This window comes from Vombatus ursinus, unplaced genomic scaffold (assembly GCF_900497805.2).
Source record: "Vombatus ursinus unplaced genomic scaffold, bare-nosed wombat genome assembly UNPS02014807.1, whole genome shotgun sequence".
Taxonomy (NCBI): Eukaryota; Metazoa; Chordata; class Mammalia; order Diprotodontia; family Vombatidae; genus Vombatus; species Vombatus ursinus.
This window is the reverse complement of record NW_020954585.1, coordinates 1,011,079-1,034,817: the sequence shown is the minus strand read 5'-3', so window position 1 is coordinate 1,034,817 and position 23,739 is coordinate 1,011,079. Positions and strand designations below refer to the sequence as shown.

The 23,739-nt window shown below is 42.6% G+C and overlaps 1 protein-coding gene across 2 annotated transcripts in view; it reads right to left on the bottom strand.

Moving 5' to 3' along the window:
- LOC114052302 (arf-GAP with dual PH domain-containing protein 1) overlaps window positions 1–23,739 on the bottom strand; it is a 162,424-nt gene that overhangs the window by 74,723 nt on the left and 63,962 nt on the right. The gene's annotated exons all lie outside the window — the stretch shown is intronic.

Genomic DNA, 23,739 nt, shown 5'->3' with positions numbered 1-23,739 from the left:
TACTCAGCCTTTATCTTCTATGTCCCAGGTCATTTCCATGTTTATACCCCCCTCCAACCCTCCTCCCTCCTATTAGAATAAGAGTTCCTTGAGGGCAAGGACTTTCCTCCCCTTTCTTTGTATTTTCTGAGATTAGCACTGTGCTTGGAACACACTAAGCACTTAATAAATGCTGTTAATTATAATGCAATGGGGAAACTGCTGGATTTGGAATCAGAGGACCTGGGTTCAAATCTGAATTTTTTTCTTATACTTGAGTATGACCTTGGGCAAGTCTTCTCATCTCTCTGGGCCTCATTTTCTTCAACTGTAAAACATTGGACTATAAGACCTTCTAGTTCTTTCCAGGTTCAAAATTTGTGATCCTGTGTGACTTGGTCCCTGAGCCATCTTTGAACTCCTCTACCATCATAAGATTTCCATGACTCCAATGTCTTTGGTGTTTGCTTGTTCCTTAATTTGTTCAGGAAAGCCATCTTCCCATGCATTTTATGCACCCACCCTCAGAAGCCAAGTGCAGCCAGGGGTTGACGGATGATGCGTATTCAAGTCAGCCCACCTGGCGGCCTGCTCTCTCTGCCTTTTGTCCTCTCTGGCCACGTGTGCCCGCTCCCTAGTTCAGAAGTTGAGAGAATTAAGCCGCTAGGAGGAAAAAAGGCAGAGTTTACAAAGAGAGAAGAGCCAGGCAATCTGACAATCTTCAAAGTGCTATGGAATGTCTCTGATGGTTATTGCCTGCCTCTAAATATAGTGCTTCCATTCAGCAGCCCTGGTTGGCCGGTAGCTTCCATTTCACTGTCATCTTCTCCCCAAACCTATGTCCATGAAGCACGGAAGCTTATTCTTGAGCATGGCTGAGCAGAATGATAGCAATTTCCAAATATCAAAGGATGCTTGCTCCGGAAACCTACATGTTTGGAGATATGTGCCCCAGGGAACTGTCCCTCTTCCCTTCACTTCCATCCTTCAATGAGGAATCAGAAGGGGATGAGCTGAGAAAGTCTTGCCCCGCCCAGCTTTTAAGCCTAGGACTACATTGGTCCTACCTTCAGCATATACAGGATTATGGGACCAGATTTAGAGCTGCAAGGGACCTTAGAGGTCACCCAGTCCAACTACCATCATTTTAAAAGGCTGTGGGTACCATGTTGAATAGGGGCAGCTAGGGGGTGTGGTGGATAGAGCAACAGATCTGGAGTTAGGAAGATTCATCTTTCTGGGTTTAAATCCAGCCTCAGACATTTACTAGCTGTGTGGCCCTGGGCAAGTCACTGGAGAAGGAAATGGCAAACCACTCGGGTATCTATGCCAAGAAAACCCCAAATAGGGTCACAAAGAGTCAGACATGACTGCAAAACAACTCAACAACAACACTACTATATTGAATAGATTAAAAATTTCCCCACATGGAAACAATTCAAGTCTCCCCCAGCGTGAGTGTGGTAATTTGGTGCTGGTACCAGCTCTTTACTTTCAAAGACTTTCAAATCAGCTTTTCAGGATGAATCATTGCCCCCCCCCCCCCCCCCAAGAGAATGATGTAATTGACTTTAGAACACAGAGCTCCCTGCAGCCAGATCCCCAGCCTGCTGCATGTAGCATGTTCCTAAGCTGCCTGTATTGTCACTGAGGCCCTGTTTTTTGTAGCTCAGCTAGCCAGAGAGATTGGCTGCCCTTTTCACTACCAGCCAATTCCCAACACCATCCCCCAGTCCTTGATAAGGACTTCATGCTGTAAAATGGAAAAAAATCTAGGGTTCAGTTTATCTGTCAAGTTAGCAAGCTACCTAAGATAGATCCAAAAATGATAAACAGCCCCGGTACTCTAGGAGCCCCCGGGATACCTGTACAAGTTTTGGATTTATATCACTCATTTTTGGATTCATATCTCCAGTGCCTAGCGCATTGCCTTGTGCATAGTGGGCATTGGTAAAGTCTTCAAAGACCCAGGGGTCTGAAGGGGGCTTGAACTGAGAAAGTCTTGCCCCGCCCAGCTTTTAAATCCATGATTACAGCTACATGGTTCCTACCTTCAGCATATATGGGATTATGGGGTCTTAGAATTACAGCTTCAAGGGACTTTAGAGGTTGCCTAGTCTAACACCCAGCATTTTGAAAATAAGGAAACTGAGACTCAGAGTTGTTAAGTGACCTGCCCTAAGTCACTCAGGTGGTAAATGGCAGAACCATATTCCAACCCAGTGACTCTGGGCATGGCATTTTCCCCCACACAGACACACATATGTTTAGAGCTTTGGAAAGAGAATTAGTCAATTGCAGACTCGAGCACACACAAAGTTTTATGTATACGTTTGCAGTTGTATTCCACTCTTTGTGATCCCATTTGGGGTTTTCTTGGCAAAGATATTAGAATGGTTTGCCATTTCCTTCTCTGGCTCATTTTACAGATGAGGAAACTGAGGCAAACAGGGTGAAGCGATTTGCCCAGGGTCACACAGCTAGTAAGTGCCTGAGGCCGGATTTGAACCCAGGAAGATGAGTCTTTCTGACTCCAAGCCTGGCACTCTATCCATGGGGCCACCTAGCTGTATGTGTGTGTGTGTGTGTGTGTGTGTGTGTATACCACATATATGTTATTATATTATATAATATCGTACATAGCATATACATATTACAATGTAACAATTATAATTATATTGTAACAATTATGTGTTATAATAATAATCTTACATTCACATAGCACACTAAACTTGTCAGGGTGTTTTCACAGGCATTTAGCTTCTGGATTGATTCCTCAAAACCAGCCTTGTGAAATAGGTGGGAAAGGTATTACTATTATTCCTATTTTGCAGAGGAGAAAAATTTGGCTGGAAGATGCCAGATGATTTACTTAAGGTCACCCAGCCAGTTAATGGCAAAACTGAGTTTAGTCTTGAGATCTCCAGATCTTGTGGCTCCATTGGACCACCCTGCCTTTAGTAAACTTTTTGTAGCGTAGGAACTGGTTCACACTGGTTCACACTGTTCTTTTGCATCCTGTTGCTGCTGAAGCGCCAGTTAATGATGTGCTTGGGTAAGTGAGTGGTCCTCTTATAGATAAGCAAAGGCAGGAAGAGACCGATTCAGCCACTATGTGACCAAGGTGGATATTTCCAAAGCAGCACATTCACAAGCAGTTTAGGAACCGAATACTTAGTTTGTTTTTTTTGTTTTGTTTTGTTTTGTTTTTATGAGGCAATTGGGGTTAAGCGACTTGCCCAGGGTCACATAGCTAGTGAGTGTTATGTGTCTGAGGCTGGATTTGAACTCAGGTCGTCCTGACTCCAGGGCCGGTGCTCTATCCACTTCGCCACCTAGCTGCCCTAGACGGAATACTTAGGCTGCACTAAAGATGTGGCCACGGTAGCCAGTCATCTATTTAGAAGCAGGGTGGGGCTTTTAAACTGTGGGCAAAGCTTCTTCCTGAGCTCTTCTCTCAACTAAAAGCAGTTTAATATGGCCTCAGCCCCTGGGAATGGAAATAAGTCTAGTAATGGAAGCTAATTCCTAAGAGTACAGGCCTCAGAAATACAGTTCTTACTCCCCCCAAAAAGCAAAACAAAACAAAACAAAACGAAAACCAGTAAGACTCAATTCAAGGTAAATATTTGTTTAGTGTCCATAGAGGGTCTAGGTTGAAATCTAAAGACTGAAGTGAGGAATGGGCCTTTTAAATGGGCAAAATAGGCAGTTAACCTCATGGTGTGATTTAAGGGGTGCTGAGAATGTCACTCCCTACCACAAAATGTGTTCTTCCCATTAATCCCAAGAATTCTCCCATGAGAGAATCATTCCTTTCTAGAGGAAACTAGAGCTCTCCTCTAAAAGACTTGTTTTAACATGGAAATAACCTTAATAGGGACCCTAACAAGAGGCATCCTGGAGCTCTTCTAACATCATAAGACAGCCACGATTCTTGTGTCTTTGGTCTTTCTTTACCTCTCTTTCTCCAGAAGGGCCATCTTCTCCTTCCTTCTGTGCACCATGCACATTAAGCCATAGGGACCATAGCATTTCAGACTTGCAGGCATCCTTGAAGAGAGTTTCTGGCCCCACCCCCCTCATTTTACAGAGGAAGATGATGGTGGAGGGAGGGGAAGTGATTGGTTCAAGGTTATCTAGCCAGTTAATGAGAAAGTCAAATCCAGTGTTCTTTCCACACCAGCTGCCTCTCCCTAACATTTTGGTGCGAATATATTCTTTACAAATCAAGACAGCTTTGAAATATTTTGGGCTAATAGGAAGAACAGACACTGCTGATGGAAAATTTCACCTATTTCACAGAGTATCTGGCCCCAAGGATGCAGGCAAAACTTTCTAGTTCAAGTTAGCTGGCACAGAATGGCAAACATATGGACAGATACAATGTGTAAGGGCACCAGCCTGGGAATCAAGAGACTTGGGGTTTGAACCTTACCCGTGGGTACTGCTGTGGATACAGTGCTAGATCTGGAGTCAGAAAGATGAGCTCAAATCTTGCCTCCAACAGGTCATTACTGAATGACCCTGGGCAAGTCACTTGACCTCAGTTTCTACATCTGTAAAATGGAGATGATAATAGCACCTCCCCACCCCCACCAGCATTGTTATGAAGATAAACTGAGATAATATTTGTCAAACACTTGTTATTACTGACGATGTAATCTTTGGGAAGCCACTATCCCTCTAGTATCCTCATCTGTAAAACAAGGTAATTGAACTAGCTGGCCTCTAAGGCTACTTCCAGCTCTAAATTAGACCGTAAGCTCCTGGAAAATGGGGTCTATTTTGTGCGTTTCTTTGTATTCCCAGAGCTTAGTACAGTGCCTGGCACACAGGAGGCACTTAATAAATGCTTATCAGCTTGACTTTCATAACAAGGTCCCCTGTGGGCTGTAACATTCTTTGATTCTGTAATCTGATGAGGCCAAGATAACATTTGCATTGTAAAATAAAGCAACTGCATTCTGTAGCTCCTAACCCCCAATGTTAGTCTTACCTAAAGTGTAGAGTCTTACTTTCTTTTATAAAAGCCGAAGGCAGGAAATGGTTTGGAATCATTTCTAATTAAGACTTGGAATGCTTTTGCTCTCACCAGAGTAGTCTGTATCACAGGGGTCTGGTCAGAGTTCAAAGACAAACTGAAATGGGAAGAGCTATCATCCTTGCCCTTCTGCAGAGGTATTGTACATCCTTCCCACTTCCAGTACTCAGCTAAAGCTTGTGGTCTTCCTAACAGAGGAAACTTGCTTCTCTGGCCCGGGTCCAGAATCAGTTCCCAACATAAATTTCTGGTGTCCAGATCTATCTGTCTGAAGCACATATGGACTCTTGCCAATTAAGTACAAGTTCCTTCATCTCTATAACCTTCTGAACCACCCTACCCCAACAACTCTTTAACCTCTGTCTGCCTCAGTTTCCTCAACTATAAAATAATGATAATAATAGCACCCACCAACCAGGGTTGTTATGAGGATATAGCAGGTGCCTAATAAATGTTTGTTCCCATCCTTTCCCTGCCCCCACCACCCAAACAAACCCTGGGCAATGCAATGTATCTGGAGAGAAAACCCTGAAACAACATTCTGAATGTGAGACAAAATATGAGGGTAAGGGGGGGAAGCTTACTGCTTCTGAAAAGCCTTAGGAAGAAAGAAATAATAACAGCTAGTAACTACACAGTGCTTTAAGGTTTACAAAGCACTTTACAAATATTATGTTACTGGATCCTCACAACTCTGGGAGGTAGGAGCTATTGGTACACCCATTTTACAGATGAGGAAAATAAGGCAAACTGAGGTTAAGTGATCTGGTCAGGGTCACACACCTATTAAGTGTACAAAGCATTTGAACTCAGGTCTTCTTGATCCCAGGTCCAGTGCTCTACATACTGTGATACTTAGCTGCCTCTGTAAAATGAGGTCCTGGATGGGAGGGGAAAAGAGGTGGAGATTTCTCTCTGTTAGAGACCATGCTGCTGAGTTCCTCTTCCTATCCCTTCTTCTACCCACAGGTTACCCACAAAGATGTTGTAATGAACTGCATTTGCTATTCCCTTCTCAAAAGTCCCTAATAGCACTCCTTCCCCCAACTCCCACCCCACACCCCACACACATAACCCCAATAATGCCCTCAAGATAAAGTACAAACTTCTCACCTGGCTTTCATAGGCTTTTATTGTCTGACTCTAGTCTACCTGTCTGGTCAATCAGTCAAACACTCATTCATTAAGCTCATACCATGTGCCAGGCAACAGAGGCAGCTACATGCTCAATGGATAGCTCATGGGGTCTGGAGTCAGGAAGACCTGAGTTCAAATGCAGTCTCAGATACTTACTAGCTGTGTGACCCTGGGCAAGTCACTTAACCTTGGTTTGCCTTAATCTACTGGAGAAGGAAATGGAAAACCACTCCAGCATTTTTACCAAGAAAACCCTATGCAGGGTCACAAAAAGTTGGACACAACTGAACAACAACAATATGCCACGAACCATGCTTATCTCCACCTACCCCAGTGCTTAGTACAATGCCTGGCACATAGTAGGCATTTAATAAATGTTTATTGACTGACTAAGCAATGGGGTTACAAGGAAAAGCAAAAAAACTGGTCCTTGTTTCCAAGGAGCTTACATTCTAATGGGGGAGATAACATATAAATAACTAGGTACATACAGGAGAAATAAGTGCATACAACAGCCCATCTGACCTACTGCCCTTCACCGTGCACTCTGTTGCCTCCAGCCATGTCAATGTCCTGTTCATAGCCCCACACAGAGAATCACAGTGCTGTCCTGATTGGTGAGGAATGGCCAGCCCAATCACACTTCACCCTAGCCATCGTCTGGCTGTTTGCCCTGCTGCTGTGCCCCTTCCATACATGGACCTCTTGGGACCATGCCCTGAAAGAACTAAGTCACTCAGCTTTGACCATCACCCACCTTTGAATGTCTGCAGTAGAGAAAGTGATAGACCTGGAGTTAGGAAGACCTGAATTCAAATCCTGCCTCAGATACTAGCTGTGTGACCCTGAGCAAGTCACTTTGTCTGCCTCAGTTTACTCATTTGTAAAATGGAGATAATAATAGCACTTATCTCTCAGGGTTGTTGTGAAGATCAAATGAGATAGTAACTCTAATGAACAGCTGTAAAGTTGTCTAGGGGGGCCCAGAGTGGCACGGCCAGTATGTGCCAAGGGTGAGATTTGAATTCAGCTCTCCTTCTATAGAGAGAGATGGATAGGAACATGGGCTGGACCTGTGTTTTCACATAATAAACATTAATAAAAGGTTTTTCATTAATTTACTCACAGATTCTTAGCACTGAAGAGAACTTCAAGATCATTTAATTCAATTCCCTCATTTACCAAAGATGGAAACTGAGTCCCTGAGAGAAGAAATATCTTATCCAAGATATCCTAGCTGGTTGGTAGCAGAATCAGGACTAGAAATCACATCTTTTGGCTTCCTGTCAGCTTGGTGGTGCAGTGGAGAGACCACTGGATCTGGAATTTTGAAGACCTGAGTTCAAATCCAGCCTTAGACACTTACTTGTTGTGTGATCCTGGGCAAATCACTTAACCTCTGCTTCAATTGTCTCAACTTTAAAATGGGGATGATAATAATAGCACCTACCTCACAGGGTTGTTGTGAGGATCAAATGAAATAATATTTCTACAGTATTTAGCCTAGTGCCTAGCACACAGTAAGTACTTAATAGGTCCTTCCTTCCTTCCTTGTCCAATGGTCTTTCCACAGAATCATGTTATCTCACTCAGATTTCCAGATATTTCTCACATATTTAAGTTCCAATTCATTAGCTTATATTTCATTACATTCAATAAATAGTTATTAAGTGCCTGTGTGCCTAGCCCAGTGCTTAGCATAGTCCCTTAGGGTGTTAGAAAGTTTAGTTAAGATACAGATATAATCCTCTATCACTCTAGGCTTTTCATCTCTGCTGCCTACTTGGGATTCTTTCAGATATTTCTACCCTGATCCAGAATGAACTCAGTCAGGGTGACCCAGCCTGGTATTTCCCCACCCCCAGCAGAAACCTGGCTGGAACAATGGATTAGGTCAATTTTTCTACAACTACCTACCCACAACTGTCCTTGGACTCTTAGCAAATACTGCTGCTTGTCCTAATCTATCAGCTCCCTTGTTTCCATTAGTAATATAACAAATTCTGAATTACCTTTGCTAATGGAAGTAGAGATGGAAAGGTATGCCAAAATGTCTCAGGTGAGGCAGGAATCATTAGCAACTTTGTCTATTATACTTTGGTTTATCCTTCTGTTCATAAGGCTAATTATTTAAGAACTTTAGCCCTGGGGTAGACTTTTTCCACATAAAACTCTTCTGAGCCTGGCTTTGGGTAATGAGATCAAATGTAAATGATGAAATGCAACACATTTTCATGTGCTAAACTTCTGCTAGCTTGAACAATCAGCTCGGGAAACAATGTTGTAATTTGCTAATTGTTTATTTATCTCAAAAATTACCCAGAACCTAGTCCATATTTAGAATCATTATAGTTAGAAAAATACACCACCGATCTCCACCCTACTAGGGCATATGTTGGTTTGAAATTTTTTTTAGAAACAATACATACCAATGCCCAACTGGCTTACAGAGGAGACTAATCCACTTGTGTTTATAAAAAGGTTTGAGTTTCATGAAGAAAAACACCCTATAAGGGATACTTAAATGGAGCCAGAGCTAGTTTAAACCAGGCACGAAGTCTCAGTCCCGTCAGGAGCAGGGAGGGATGATGTGATGGCTGGCATTCTTTTCCATCTAATTCTAGTTACCTGTGATCCTTACCTGGACCACCACAACACTTTCGATTTCTGCCTCTTCTCCCAGTGATGGTGCCTATTCTGTGCTTGTCTTTTAGAACAAAACAAAGGGCAGAGGAAAGGAAAAGGGGAGGACTGGCATTTCCAGAAGCAAGTTGTGCCTTGTACAACAGGGTACCATAATGAGGGTCTATTTTTAAGCCAGGATGAGATGTTATAAACTCCCTCAAAGGAAAACTGGAAACAACAAAATCTACCATCACCAAAAAAACAAAAAACAAAAAAACTCCGTTCTATAGAACTGGAGATTTTATTGCTTTGTCCTGTAAGAAGGACCCAGTGTTTTTGCTAATAGAGCAGTGGTCCAGGCCTCCAGCTGTGGCATTTCCAGTCCCACCCACGCTTACCCCCTGACAACAATGCATTGTTTGGGGGCTCTGAGTGAAAGGAGGCTATTGAGGCCCTGGATGCTTAGGGGGAAGGGAAGAAAGAGTGTCAAGGTCCACACAGAAAGGCCAAAAGCTGGTGGAAGAACCAAGAACAAACTACCAAGCCTGGGTCCAGGGCCTACCCTTCGGAGTCAGATGCTCACAAGGCAGCAGGGTGGCCTATGAAGGAATCTGTCCTTTGGACACTAAAGTGGGGAAGGCAGGGAGAAAGGGATCAGTAGTGGGCTGGGGCCCTGGAAGCTTTGAAACAGTGATCCTTAACCTTTTTTGTGTCACAGACCCCTTTGGCAATCTGGTGAAGCCTATGGACTCCTCAAAAGAATATCTGGGGGCAGCTAGGTGGCGCAGTGGAGTCAAGAGGACCTGAATTCAAATGTGACCTCAGACACATATCACTTACTAGCTGTGTGACTCTAGGCAAGTCACTTAACCCCGACTGCCTCGCAAAAAAAAAAAAAAAGAGAGAGAGAGAGAGAATATCTGAAATAAAATACATAGGATTGAAATAGGAATACATAGGAAATAAAATGAATAGGATTACAAGGGAAACCAATTATATTGATGTACTTTTTTTCCTATCCAAGTACACACACCCATCTAAATCTATCCTTGGGTCCCAGGTTAAGAGCCCTTACTGCAGCAAGTGGATTTGCCCAATCTGTTCTGGGGGGCATGCTTGATCCTTGTGCACATGTATAGCCTCTATCAGATTGCTTGTCATCTTGGGGAGAGGGAAAGGGAGAAAAATTTGGAACCCAAAATCTTATAAAAATGAATGTTGAAAATTGTCTTGGAAAAAATAAAATACTATTAACATTAAAAAACAAAAAAACCCTTAGAATCTTGGAGAGTTGCCTGGATAGCACTAAAAGGTGAAGTGACTTGGCCAGAGTCCCACTGCCAGCATGTATCTGAGGCAGGACTTGAACCCTGGTCTCACTGGCTTTGAGGCCAGCTCCCTATCCACTATACCATGATGCCTCTTGAATGAACAAATGAATGGGGAAAAAGAGTGCTTCCTTTGTATGAACCAACCACCAAGCTCAGATTGAGCACCAGGTAAAAGCACATTGTGTCGAATGGTTCAGAAGAGTGGATGGTATGTGTGCCTACCGGAGGTGGCCACCAGAGGTTTTCTGCCTTCCTGGATCCCACCAAGAATATCAGAAGTAAGGCATGGGCTGACTATATCAGCAATTCCACTAGGGTCTGCCACTAGCCACTGGATTTAGGGGATTTGACCAGAGCTGGCACGCTGATGTCGCACTGGCAAACCTTGGGCAATATTTACTCTATGGCATGTGGGAGGGAGAGGATGGGCACAAAGGCCTATGTAAGGCACAAAGCAGGGATGCAGCTGTAGGAGTCTAGGGCTCCTCCGGGTTCCCCTGTTTAGTCTGGCTGCTAAGCCCCTGGGAGAGCTAGGCGGTCAGCACGCTGTCCCAGGGTGTCTGTGTGGCTGTACAGGTTATTCTGTGCTGCTCCAGCATTCGTAGTGTACTTCAAAAGGGGGGATCTAAGCAATGGCGAGTATCACAAATTCAGCAGGAGAGCTGCTTATATGACCCTCAACTACTGAGCTCAATTTCCAAACCCCAGAGAAGGGATTCTTAGATCACCTGTTGCCTTCAAGCCTCCAAGGGGGACAGCAGAGGCTGGAGCTGTGATTTCATGTGTATAGGGAACTCCAGCATGAAGGAATGCCCTCCAACAATGTGGGGCTGCATCATGTCTGCAACTACAGCAGAGGCATCTAGCATAAAGCCCACAGCATAAGGCCCCCAACATTCCCAAGTGCAGCCTAAACCAAATAAAAATGGGAAATATCTAACAAAATGAATAAATTAATAAAAAAGATAGATATAAACGTTGTGTGGTTTTCTAAGACAATAAGCAGCCCCCAGGGGTCCTTATGTATGGGTTAGTGACCCTCCCCCATTTCTATTTGAGTTTGACACCACTGGTTTACAGCACCAAGATGTTAAGTGACTTGTCTAAGTCACAGACAGTAAGCCAGTCTGGGTCAGAGGTGGAACTTCAACCCTGGTCTTCCTGTCTCCAGGGCCAACTCTATCCACAGTGCCTCTCTGAAAGGTCATTATATAGGAGAAAGTGCTGGGTTCATCTCCTTTAAACCCAAAAGTAGCAGGACTGGGTTCAGACTGTAGCATTAGAGATTTGGGTTAGACACAAGGAAAAGGTTCATTATTCGCATTAGACGTTTTGACATTTTGTCCATGGGTCTTTATGGTCCCTTCTAGTTTTAGACTCATGATCCTTTTCTTGTCTCCACTAAGGTCAGAACAATTTAGAACTCGATTTAGTCTTAAGACTTCTTTACTTAACTTAAGAGAATTTCAAGAATTCCAGGGCCTATTATACTGGAAGATGCCCTTAAAAGGAAAACAGAGGCTCATCTGGGTTTGGACATGGACCTGCATAGAGGCCAAGGAATGGACCAGATGATCAGCTCAGGTCCCTTTCTAGGCCCCAAATCCTATGCCCACGCAACTCAGTAAACAGTAATTGCCTTGCTTGGAAATTATTTGTGTGTGCCGTATAAAATGGGGCAATTAATGGTTTCCGAATCTCTGAGACTCAGATGCTTATTAGTCTCCATGTCATTATCTTGCAAGATGTGTGAGGGAAGGAGTTACAGGCATGAATATTCATGAGAGTGGGGACAGAGATGGCATTAGCATGAGTTCACATGGAAGACGCATTATTATTCTAGTTAGAAATGGTTTAAAAGGAATAGGAATGGAATATAAATACATAATTAAACATCTCTGTAATTAATCCATACCACAGCCTTTGGTCCCTTCCAGAAGGTCCAGAGATTAGCATCCCCAGCCCTTTTCCTTTGGAGGCCTTGCTCAGAATGGAATGGAAGGGAAAGGACGGAGGGAGGGGGCACATGCCACCTTCTGCACTTAAAGGAAAACCCAACAGCTTAGGGTGAGTTAATGAGCAATTTGTAATCTCCAAGGCTCGTTTCATCGCTGAGTATGTTAGAAGGAGCTGTGGGTATTTGAAAGATAAGGAAGCAGACGTGGGAGAGGACAAGTGAGTCTCTGAAGGTCACACAGCAAGTCTCCACTTTGGCTGGAAATGAAGACTTGGGATTCATAGCTTGCCAGAGCAAGAAAGAAATAACAGAGGTCATCTTGTCCAAGCCCTTCCCTTCAACCAGTTCAATGTGGAGACCATTCAAAACTGTTGTCTCTCCTCTTCCGAATAATCTCCAAGAACGAAGACGCCACACTCTCCCCTTCAGAATCAGGGGATCTGAGAGGTGGAAGGGAACTCAGTGGTCATCTAGTTCAACCCATACATGAAAGGAATCCCCATTATACCACGCCTAATGAGATACTGCTTAGTCTCTGCTTACAGGCCTCCAAGGAAAGAAACCCATCACCTTTCCAGGCAGCACTTTCCACTTCTGGAATTCCTAAACGTTAGGTAGTTTTTTCTGACATCTCGCCTAAAATTGCCTATCTTCACTTTCTACCTATTGACCCTGGCTAGGCCCTCTGGAATGCTTCCTTACGTGACAGCTCTTTTAATACCTGAAGACAGCTATCATGTTCCCTCCGAGTCTTCTCTTTTCCAGTCTAAACATCCTTCGATCAATTCTCATATGAAATGAACTCAAGGCCCTTGATCACCTTTTGTGCTCTTGACAATCAAAATTTTACTTATGCCCAACTGAAATATGCCTGCTTTAATTGAAGCCTAGCTTCTTTTACCTGATCCTTCAAAAATATAAGGAAAAACTATTTTTAATAGTATTTTATTTTTTCCAATTACATGTAAAGACACATTTTAACATTCATTTTTGTTTTTTAATTATTATTTTTATTATGATCTAGAAAATCATCAAAAATAAGAACATTTCCATACACAAAGAAGGCCAGAAAATAGGGATTGTACACGAAACTATAAATCTACTAGCTGTAGCTTGCCCCTTCTAATGTACGTTCAATTTAGCATGGTAGCATTAACATGTTTGTCTTCATTCCCCTCTGAAACACACACACACACAGTTCCCCCCCAATTACATGTTAAAACAAATTTTAACATTTCTTTTTTTTTTTAAAGTTTTGAGTCCTAAACTCTATCCTTCCTCTCTCCCTAAGACGATAAACAATTTGATTTAGGTAATATATGTACAATCATGTAAAACATATTTCCATATTAGTCATGTTGTGAAAGAAGAAATAGACCAAAAGGAAAAAGCCACAAAAAAAAGAAAGTGAAAAATCGTATGCTTCGATCTACATTCAGATTCCATCACTTCTTTCTCAGGATATGGATAGCATTTTTCATCATGAGTCTTTTTGAATTGTCTTGGATCACTGTATTGCTGAGAAGAGCTAAGTCTATGATAGCTGATCACCACACAATGTTGCTGTTAATGTGTACAGTGATCTCTTGGTTCTGCTCACTTCACTTTGCATCAGTTCATGTAAGTTTTCCAGGTTTAGGAAAAATTACTTTGATGAAAACACATCACTGCATTTTTAAATACAGTAATTAAATTGCCCCTTAGTATTAAGAGTTTCCTTTTGTTTATCATAACAGAAATGTCATAGATTTAGATCTGAAAGGGACTTCCAAGGCCATTGAGTCCAGCCCCCTCATTTTACAGAGGAGGGCATTGAAGCACAGAGAGATTAGGTGATTTGACCATGGTCACATAGCTGGCAAGTGACAGAACTAGGATCTGAACCCAGGTCTTCAGACTTCAAAATCAGCCAGCCTCTCTTCCATTGCATCATGTGGAAAGAGCACTGGACAGAAAAAATATCTGGGTTTAGGTACCTCTCTGACCTTTAGTCTCCTCAGCTATAAAATAAGTGGGATGAGTCCAATCATTTTTCAAGCACTAGCCACATCTAACACTTATGCTTGTGGACGTTAGTCTTATGGTCTTATAAACTCATCGAGGACAGGAAAGCAAGTCTTTTGTTACATTTTTTTTTTTGGATGAAGCAATAGGGGTTAAGTGACTTGCCCAGGGTCACACAGCTAGTGAGTGTTATGTGTCTGAGGCCAGATTTGAACTCAAGTCCTCCTGACTCCTTGGCCAGTGATTCGCCCCAAGCTTTAGTTACTTCTGAGGGTATCACAGGTGACTCTCAGTTACTGGTGATTGATTTCACCTCTTCTCTAGATTAAGGAATCTCAGTTCCTCTGACCACCCCTCTTTTTTTTTTCTCATGGAACTTAGCTTTTTAGGAAGTTTTTTTCTTTGAGCTGAAATCCGACTCTTCCCAACACCTGCTCAATACTCCCAGTTCTGCTCCCTGGGGCTGGGTACAAATTTCTCATCTTCATTTCAACCCACAAATGTACAGAGGCCAGATAGGTCTGACCACGTGTCCTGAAGTCCTTGCTGGTGATGATCAAATCTTCACTAGTATTAACCTAATCCCCTAGGACTTGAACCCTGTCTTACTCCCCTTTGTCTGATTCCCACTATTTTAGCTTCCTGGTTGGTTTTCTATGGTAACTAGGACAGAGTTCCTCCCTTCCTAGCTATCCCATGTCTTTCCAAGGCTACGTGTTCCCAACATATGCTGTGGGACTCTGATCTCCTTTTTGTTGCTAAACTTCTCTAAGAAAACCACATGCCTAGACCTCACACGACCTCAGAGTTTGATAGGGCATTGGAAACCTTCTCATCCAACCCATCTTCAATCCCTTCAGTTCCACCTCTCTCCCCACACCCTCCTTCAATGAAAAACCTTAAGCCCTCAAACTGTCTATTTCTGCTTTGATATATTGATTAATCTGTGATTTTATCAATGTGGGTAACTCGCTCTGGCAGCTCAGATTGCAACCCATTCAAGTCGTCTTATCTTGTTTGGATTCCTGTTCACCTTCTTCCATAAATTTTACACAGTCTACTGAACATGCTGAGGGGATTCCTCTAGATCGCTTGATCTTGCTTGGATACCAGTGGGGAACCACCCCCAAGGTGCACTTATATAGTGCCTACTATGTGCCAGGCACTATGCTTTTATAAATATTATCTCATTTGATACTTACAACAACTCTTCAAGGTAAGTGCTATCATTAACACCATTTTACAGTTGAGTAAACTGAATCAATGAGAGGTTAAGTGACTTGCCCAGGGTCCTACAGCTAGGAAGTGTCTGAAGCTAGATTTGAACTCAGATTTTCCTGATTATAGTATGGCATGAGCTACCAACTGTCCATCAGTTACAACTGTCCACCAGTTACTTCTCTCTCCCATTACATCATTTGCCTGCCTCCTTTTCTAGTTATACATCTCTTTCATGATATAATTTATATAGCTTCTTCTGTGTAATTCTTGATTGTAATATGTGGTGGTCTATTCACACACCCACCCTGCACCTCTACTGTCCTTTGGGTGACCCTTAATTTTAGTTCTTTGGAGACTGTGGCATTCCATGACTCAGTCATAGAATATTGATTCTATTGACCAGAAGAATATTGATATTAAAAAAAAGATAGTCTTCTGCTTCAGGGAGAAGCTGACTGAGGTGGTTTCAAGACCTTTATATCTCACTATGGCAACTGATTTATGCTGATTAAACTTCCTTATTAAACAGTAATAGTTGGTGTCAACGTCTGGTTTTTTATCTACTTCCCATTTTTTAGCATCGACAGCTTTTTTTCATAGTTGAGATGAGAATTGCCCCAACTGAAGGCCATATATTCTCATTTGGTTTTGATTTTGATATTTGTACTAACAAGCTGATGATCCATGCCTTAGAATCAAGAAGACCTGAGTTCAAGTTTTGCCTCTGAAACACAATGGCTATGTGACCCTGGTCAAGTCATTTGACTTTTCAGTGCCAGAGGAAATTTGCCGAAATCATTCCCAGAACAGCAAGTGCTCATCTCCATCAGTAGAAGGAGTTCCTCACTGGGATCTAGGTGGTTTAGTGTAGACTGCTTATAGTGTAGTATAGACAGTGCTGGGGGCAGCTAGGTAGGACAGTGGATAGAACCCTGGGCCTGGAGTCAGGAAGACCTGAGTTCGAATCTGGCCTTACACACTTACTAGCTGTGTGACCTTGGGCAAGTCACTTAACCCTGTGTGCCTCGGTTGCCTCATCTGTCAAGTGAACCAGAGAAGGAAATGGCAAACCACTCCAGAACCTTTGCCAAGAAAACCCCAAATGGGATCACAACGAGTTAGATATGACTGAACAACAATAACAGACAGCACTGAACTTGGAGACAGAAAGACCTGATTTTGAATCCTGCCTCAGACACTTTACCAGCTGTGTAACCCATGGCATTTCTTTTAACTCAGTGTCCTAATTTTTAAAATGGACATACCAATATCTATGGTACCCATATAATAAGGCTAATGAGATAATGTATGTAAAAGGCTTTACACATCTGAAAGTATTGTATGATTGCTATACTGATGAAATCACAGGTTGCGTCAAAAAAAAAAGATAGGCAGTATTTATATAGTACTTTAAAGTGTGAAAAATGCTCTGCAAACACGCTGCCTCATTGGGCAGTACAGAGACCCTGTGAGGCAGATACTACAGTTATTATTATCAAGATATCCTGGGCTTGGGGCAGCTAGGTGGCGTAGTGGATAAGCTCTGGCCTTAGAGTCAGGAGGGCCTGAGCTCAAATCCAGCCTCAGACACATGACACTTACTAGCTGTGGGACCCTGGGCAAGTCACTTAGCCCCGACTGCCTCATCAAAACACATTAAAAAAAAAAAAAAAAGAAGAAGAAGAAGACGATATCCTGGGTTTGCCAACGAATTTATTAAGCACCTACTATGTTGCCAGCCACCGTGCTAAGCCCTGAGGATGCAAAGTAGGACAGAAAATAGTTTCTGCCCTCAAAAAGCGTACACTATCATGGGGGAAACAACATGCAAATAAATATGTGCAAACAAAATAGAGACAGTATATATTGGAGATCATTTCACTAACATCCAAGCAGCGAGGGTGGACGGTTCTTTCAGGAGGTGGGCTTTACTGAGACTGGTTATAGAAGCCAGGAGGTAAAGACAAGGGGTGTGTGTGTTGGGGGGGGGAGGGGAGGTTTGGGGGAGGAGCAACACAGCAAGTGTCAAAATCAAAATCTGAATCCTTATCTTCCTGACTCCAAGTCTAACATTCTGTACACTAAACCACACTGTCTCTAAAAAAAAAAAAGAAAGAGAGAGAGAATGCTAGTGTTGACTTTACTGCCCTATGTGGCTCCTGGGAAAGGGAAGGGGGTGGTGGCAGGAAAGTTCTTTGGGTTGGCACATGTTTGGAGTTTAATTTACAAGGCTGTGTTATCCCAATGAATCAGTTTTTGTTGAATTGTTACAGTGATATCAAGCTCTTCATGACCCCTTTTGAAGTTTTCCTGGCAAAGATTCTGGAGTGGTTTGTCATTTCCTTCTCCAGCTCACTTTATAGATGAGGAACTGAAGCAAACAGGGCTAAGTGACTTGCCTAGGGTCACACAGCTAGTAAGTGTTTGAGGCCGGATTTGAACTCAGGTCTTTCTGACTCTAGGCTCAGGGCCCTATCCATTATGCCACCTAGCTGCCCCTATCATAACGATGTTTGCCAAAATCACGGATAATATCCAGAATCTTTAGTGTTCAATGTTGGGTCTGGTCCTGAGCAAAACTGCCAGGTTGGCAAAATGTCTTCAGAGCCTTAAAGTCTCCCCATCCTATATCCTTTCCTCTTTTTGAAATATCTCCTTCCCCATTGTCTCCTCCAAAGGGCTGGAACTCTCTCTCCATCTCTCCAGGAAGCAGAACTGATTGGTATGGTCATACTAAGATATCAATCGCTGGCAATCAGTCAATTAAGCATTTATTAAGCACTTACTGTGCTTCAGGCATGGTGCTGAGAACTACGGATACAAAACAAGACAAAAACAAAACAAAACAAACAAACAAACAAAAAAAAAATGCTCCCTGTCCTCAAGAAGCTCACATTCTAATGATGGCTCAAGGATCTAAAAGAGAGGATGTTCTGGGAAAAGACCAAGGTTAAACTCAAAGGGATGATGTGGTTAATCAATCAATAAGCATTTATTAAGCACTTAACTCTGTGCCAGGCATTGTGGGATACAAAGAAAAAAATCTCTGCTCTCAAAGAGTTTAGATAATGGCAGAATTTAGAGGGAGGGGGCAGGGGATTTCTTTTGGGAAGGGGAATTTCCAGAACCTTGCAACATCAAGTTTCATGGGTGACTCACCCTGCTTAGGACATGGGATCCTTAATCTTTAGCTTAAATAACCAAAGAGATAAACACCATCCAACTTAAAAATGACCAACAGACAGCAAAGAAGAAATCTGGACAGAACAGATAAGGGAGCTAGAAATCTGGAGGCTATCGCTAACATACCCCCCTGCACATAATTAGTGCTTATTAAATGTTTAAATTAGTTGACTTGACACTTGGGTTCTAGTCTCACTTCTACCACTTACTTATATTTGTGACTCTTGGTTAGGCCACTTCCCATCCCTGGGCCTCAGTTTTTTCCAACTAAGATTAGATATCTCCTTGGCCCTATCAGATTGGCAAAACTGACAGAAAAGGAAAATGACAAATGGTGGAGGGGCTGTGGGAAAATGCCTTGTTGATGGAGTTCTGAATTCTTGGGTCAGTCATTCTGAAAATGAATTTGTAACTATATGCAAAAAGTTACTGAACTATATATACTCTTTGACCCAGTGATACCACTATGAGGCCTATACAAACCTAAAGAGGAGAGGGAGAGGAAGAAGAAGAGGAAGGGCGGGGGAGAAAGAGAGAGAGAGAGAAAGGGGCAGGGGAATGGCCAATGTGTACAGAAATATTTATAGTTGGGGTTTTTTTTTGGTAGTGCCAAAGAACTGAAAACTAAGGTGGTGCCCCTAATTGGAGAATGGATGAACAAATTATGGTATATGAATGTAATAGAATATTATTGTACAATAAGAAATGATGAAAGGGATAGTTTCAGAGAAACCTGGGAAAACTTGCATGAACTGATGTAGAATGAAGTGAGAAGAACCAGGAGATAATTTATAAAATAACAACAACATTGTAAAAATAATCCACTTCGAAAGACTTAATAATTCTGATCAATTCAGTGACCAACTACAATTCCAAAGGAGCTACGAAGGAGATACTGCTTCCTAATAGAAAGTTGAGAAACTCTGGACACAGAATGATATGTGCATTTTGGGACATTACCAACATGGGAATTTGTTTAGCTTAATGATGCATATTTGTTATAAGAGTTTTGATTTTCTATTTTTTGGGGGGGGTAGAATGGAAAGAAAATAAATACTTGTTATTTTTTAATAAGTCTAGCTGTCTTCTAAGGTTTCTTTCTTGCTCCAAAACATTGATTCTTAAAAACTCAAAGAAAAATTAGTCAAATAAGCAAGTATTTATTTTTTTATCATTCAGTCATTTCAATCGCATCTGACTCTTTGTGACTTAATTTGTGGTTTTCTTGGCAAAGATAATGGAGTGGTTTGCCATTTCCTTCTCTGGCTCATTTTACAGATGAGAAAACTGAGGCAAACAGGGTGACATGATTTGCCCAGGGTCACACAGCTAGTAAGTGTCTGAGGTTGGATTTGAACTCGGGTCTTCCTGACTCCAGGTCTAGCACTCTATTCACTGTGTCACCTAGCTGCCAAGCATTGATCAAGTGCCTCCCGTGTGTCAAGTACTGTGCTAAGAATTGGTTACCATCCAGGAACATGCAAATATAGTGAGTTACACCACAACCATCTCTAGCCTCCAGAGGAACTTCTTGGGGGATTGGGGTGGGGAAAAGAATCAGAAAAAAACAAATCTCCTTGTCAACACCTAGAATTTTTCAGATGGAAAAGAACAAATGAAAGGTATCATGGTATAGTGGATAGGGAGCTAGCCTTAGAGCCAGGAAGATGTAGGATCAAGTCTCACCTCTGACTAATATTGACCATGTGACCCTAGGTGGTGCCATAGTGCACAGAGATGGGGCCTGGGGTCAGGAAGACTATTTTTCTGAGTTCAAATCCAGCCTCAGAGTTTGGTTTTTCTTTTTTTTTTTTCTTTTGCCTCTGTAAAATAAGCTGGAAAAGGAAATGGCAAACCACTCTGGTATCTTTGCCAAGAAAACCCCAAATGGGGTCACAGAGTCAGACATGACTGAACAGCAGAACATACCCTGGATAAGTCACTTAACCTCAAAGTGTTCTGGGCAGCCCTCTAAGGCTTGGCAGAAAAGGTGCCAACCTGCATTGGTAGAGGGAGTTTCCTCAGCTGGGAATGCCCTGCACCAATAAAATCATAGGTCCAATCCCTATCCCTAAAAAAGACAAAGGGAGCTCTGAGGTCTATCCTCCCCCAACCCCTCGCTCTCCAAGCAAGCTAATGCACTTGACTGGCCATCCATCTATCGCAGCTCTTCAGATTAAAAAGCATCCTCAGAAATCTGATCTTTTAGCAACTGATTAAGAATCTTTCCACGGCTGGAAATTATCTGTGTTTTGACCAGCAACACAAGTACACTACTCCTGATTCATTAAGGAACATTAAAAAATAACAACAAACCAAGCCCTGAGGAGTGGCTGTGGATGGATGGTAATTTAATTTAAAAGATACATCCTGATTACAGGGCCAGGGGAAGGGGAGAGAATGGTGCTGAGAAGAGGAAAAAAATTAAAACCCTACTGCCAAGATAGCTTTATTTGAGATCAGAGGGATTAACTCAGCAGTGGAGCACCTCACAGTTACCTAAATCACTGGGGCATTTGTATGTTTGTGTGTCATTGAATCGGTACAGTGGTCACCTCATTATTCATCTTTCAATGCTAGTTCAGTTTGGGAGGGATCAAGGTATTACGTAGGATCAATGGTCGATCACTGAGGCACTTTGCCACGATTTTAATTCACCTTCCCTCTGCTCTGTACAGAATTTGGCTCTTCCAAATCAAGATCAAGCTCTCTGAAAAGGAGGAGGCCTGTTGGAGGAGTCTGATGTGATCTGAAAGCCAGAAAATTAGCCATATCTGGCAGCTCTTGGGGCATCGAAGGGACAGACAGACCTTGAATATGCAACAGGCTCTTTTGCATGTAGGACAGTTAGGTGGTACAACGGATAAAGCACTGGAAATGGAGCCAGGAAGGCTGGAGTTCAAATCCAGCCCCAGACACTTCCTCTAGCTGTGTGACCTTGGGCAAGTCACTTAACTTTGCTTGCCTCAGTTTCTTCATCTGTAAAATGAACTGGAGAAGGAAATGGCAAACCACTCCAGTATCTTTGCTAAGAAAACCCCAAATGGGATAACAAAGAGTAGGACATGACTAAAAAATGACTGAATAACAAACTTCTGTGTGTGGGAGCACAGGGAATTTCTAGCCAAGCTTGGGCTCCTTCTAAGTCGGCTCAAATTTCCCCGCTTCATGTATGCAGGTTGGGGTGAATTAGGCCAGAGGCCTCCTCACTCCTCACCAGTCATTAGGGTTACACTAAGAAGTAGTGTGGGTATGATGGGAAGATCATTAAATTAAGAGTCAGAGGGCTAAATTCAAACTTCATTTCTGCTGCTTACTACTTGTGTGACTTTAGGTATTCTGATACATTCTGGGCTTCAGTTCCCTAATCTATTTAATAAGGGTATTGAACTAGGTGACCGCTAAAAATCTCTTTCAGTTTGGACCCCATAAGCCTGCGTTTCCCCACTTGTCACAAAGATGGAGAGTAGAGGCCACACCACATCAGGCTTTGGGTATCAAGTATCCACAAAGCCGACGAACCTCACCGTAACATCATTCCATCACCTCTGCTCTTTTGGAAAGCACTGCTCCTCATAAAAAATTAGGTTTTCCCAGAGCCATTTAGTCAGTTAATAATATTTATCAAGCACCTGCTATGTGCCAGGCACTGGGAGAACAGTATTAGGCAGTATAAAATTCTATGCAAGCACTAGAGGCTATTATTAATAATAGTATAGCAATAATGAAGCAGGGCTGATACCCACGTCAACCAGGAGATATTTTGTCTCTCTGTGCTTCCTTGCTCCATTCCCCTCATACCTACTCAGAGGACTCAAGGAAATGTGGGAGGTTCAGATGAGGGTAGAACAAACAACTAGAGGACCAGAAAAGTACAGTGAAGGAATAGAGGGGACATCCCCAGTGGTAGATTCTGGGTAGGGGCATGGAATGTAGACGGCTGCTAACACAGTCTTGTTAGTTCTCCCACACTCCCAGGCAGGTGTGGATATCATTGCTGGAAACACCGACCAGGCTATAAGAACACTGGACTGCCTATGCTTCCAACAAAAACAAAACAAAACAAACAAGAAAAAAAAGTAGCCACATTTATACAGTGTCCCAAAAGTCTTAGTGCAGTGTTCGGCTAGCAAAGCTTCAAGTTTTAAGCTTTGCACTGCAGTCAGACTTTTGGGACACCCCGAATTTGTCGAATGATTCCTTTGCAAGTTAAATGCCTGCAAGAGTCTATCCCTCTGAGAAAATCTGCAGCAGGTCTCCCTTTCCCCTTGACGTAAGCGGCTGTGGCTTGAATTCTAAGGGAAACCCTAGCTTCAAAACACATCCACCTTAAGGGCTGGTGGTTATAGGGAAACTATACTTCTGGGCAAAAGCTGCTTTTGTTTTTATTTATTTATTTTTTGCACGTGAGATTATGATTCAATTGGCGAAGAGAACTCCCAGTGTGGAAACCCCCTTCAAATGCAAATGACAAGTCATCTGTATCTTCTAGTCTTAGTTTCCTGGGGAAATGAGGGGCTAAGTTCCCTTGGTAGAGTACTGCGTTACAGGCAACTGAGAGCACGATTGATTGAAGCATAAACAGCAAAACATGGTGGCTGAGGCCACTACATCCTACAGCATCCTTCAGGCCAATTAGCATCCTAACCAGGACTGCTTATTTTCCATGGGCCATAAGGCAAGGCTCTTAATGACATCTTTCCCAAAGGGCAGGTAGAGAGTCTGTTAAACTCTTGTTATCAACTGACTCCACCTGGGTAGGATCTGGCACTAATGTTCAAGCACCTTTTGAAGATGTTTCTTACACTAAATCATCATAAACTGCTCTGGGGAATGAACTCTTCAGAAAAGGAAGCTCATCAGAAATTTGTATCAGATGGGTAAGTCAGATCTCCTGAGATCCAATCCATTTCTCTAGCCATGATGTTGGCTGCCATGATGCCTGTGCACATCTTGTTCATGAACCATAGATACAAATCAAGGACCAAAACAACCAGGATCAATCCAAGAAAGAATGATAGAGCATTAGGAGATTTCATAGTGCACTGGAAAGAGTCCAAGTTCTAGAGTCAGAAGTAGTAGTAGTAGTAGTAGTTGTTGTTGTTATTGAGTCATGTCCAACTTTTTGTGACCCCACGGACCATGACATGCCAGGCCCTTCTAGCCTCCACTGTCTCTCAAAGTCTGTCCAAGTTCATGTTCATTGCTTCCAAGACACTATCTATTCATCTCATCCTATGCCATCCCCTTCTCCTTTT